The sequence below is a fragment of the Arachis hypogaea genome, chromosome 15 (assembly GCF_003086295.3).
Source record: "Arachis hypogaea cultivar Tifrunner chromosome 15, arahy.Tifrunner.gnm2.J5K5, whole genome shotgun sequence".
NCBI classification, from domain to species: domain Eukaryota; kingdom Viridiplantae; phylum Streptophyta; class Magnoliopsida; order Fabales; family Fabaceae; genus Arachis; species Arachis hypogaea.
The window spans coordinates 61240506-61242333 of NC_092050.1; the positions used below are offsets into that span (position 1 = coordinate 61240506).

The 1828-nt window shown below is 42.7% G+C and overlaps 1 pseudogene; it reads right to left on the reverse strand.

Moving 5' to 3' along the window:
• Window positions 1-209: 209 nt before the first annotated feature.
• Window positions 210-311, reverse strand: LOC112752754 (small nucleolar RNA R71; annotated as a pseudogene).
• Window positions 312-1828: the final 1517 nt, after the last annotated feature.

The window sequence follows — 1828 nt, forward strand, 5'->3', positions numbered from 1 at the left end:
ATCAACATCTAACCACCTTCCTGAGGATATGTGACACTGTGAAGTCTAATGGTGTTCATCCTGACACCTATAGACTACTTCTATTCCCCTTCTCACTCAAGGACAAGGCATCTAAATGGCTGAAATCCTTCTCGAAGGAGAGCTTAACAACCTGAGAAGATGTGGTAAATAAATTCTTGGCGAGATTCTATCCTCCTCAAAGAATCAACAGGTTGAGAGCTAAGGTTCAAACTTTCAGGCAGCAAGATGGTGAGACTCTCTATGAAGCATGGGAGAGATTTAAAGACTTGACAAGAAGATGCTCACCAGATATGTTCAATGAATGGGTGCAGCTGCACATTTTCTATGAAGGTCTTTCTTATGAATCAAAGAAGGCAGTAGACCACTCATCCGGGGGATCTCTGAACAAGAAGAAGACCATTGAAGAAGCCATAGATGTCATTGAGACTGTAGCTGAGAATGACTACTTCTATGCTTCTGAAAGAGGCAACACTAGAGGAGTGATGGAGCTAAACAATGTGGATGCACTGCTAGCTCAAAACAAGATGATTACCAAGCAATTGGCTGACCTCACCAAGAAGATGAAGAGGAATCAAGTAGTAGCAATCACCACTTCAGCAGCATACTACATTAGAAATTCACCTAGGCAAAACCATGACCCATACTCCAAAACGTATAATCCTGGCTGGAGGAACAACCCAAACTTTAGGTGGAGAAATCAACAAGACCAAGGCCAAGATCAAAGATGCCACAACCCCAACAACAATGCAGCTCACCAACATCCCACACAGAGATCATACCAGCACTCACCTAACAACACATCTCAACATCCATACCAAAGCCAAAATGGCCCTTCTCATCCCTCCAATCTCAACTCTCCATCATTGGAAGAAAGACTATCAAGGATTGAGACTCTACTTAAAGGCATATGCAAGGAAATCCAAGATAGTAAGGTGTTCTGAGAGGAAGTGCGATCCAACATGCAGAATCAAGACGCTGCATCAAAAAACTTGAGACACAAATTGGCTACCTATTTCAGCAAGCTCCCAGCCATGACCTTCACAGTAACATTGAACTAAATCGGAGGGAGGAGTGTCATGCTATCACCCTCAGAAGTGGAAAGGAATTGAAGGAGACTTCCAAGCAACCACAAGAGAAAGATGCAATTGGAAGAAAAGAGGAACACAATGAAGTTCAAGTCCCCACCTCCAATGCACATCCAAAGGGAGAAGAGCTAAGGCCATATATTCCGAAAGCCCCATATCCTCAACAATTGAGGAAGAAAGGGGATGACAGACAGTTCTCCAGATTTTTAGAAATTTTCAAGAAACTACAGATTAACATACCCTTTGCTGAAGCAATAGAGTAAATGCCGCTCTATGCCAAGTTCTTGAAGGAGTTGATGACCAAGAAGAGAAGCTGGAAGAACAACAATACTGTGATACTAACTGAAGAATGTAGTGCTATCATTCAGCATAAACTGCCCCAGAAATTGAAGGATCCTGGGAGCTTCCAGATTCCCTGTATTATAGGTGAAATAACAGTGGAAAAGGCTCTATGTGATTTAGGAGCCAGCATAAATCTGATGTCTGTAGCTATAATGAGAAAAATGAAGATTGAGGAGGCCAAACCAACAAAAATGGCCTTGCAACTGGCAGACCGATCATTCAAGTTTCCTCACGGCATAGTGGAAGACTTGCTAGTGAAGGTAGGAGACTTTATCTTTCCAGTAGACTTTGTAGTGTTGGACATGAAGGAAGGAGCTAAGGCTTCTATCATCTTGGGTAGACCATTCTTAGCTACTGCCAGAGCTGTCATCGATGTCCAA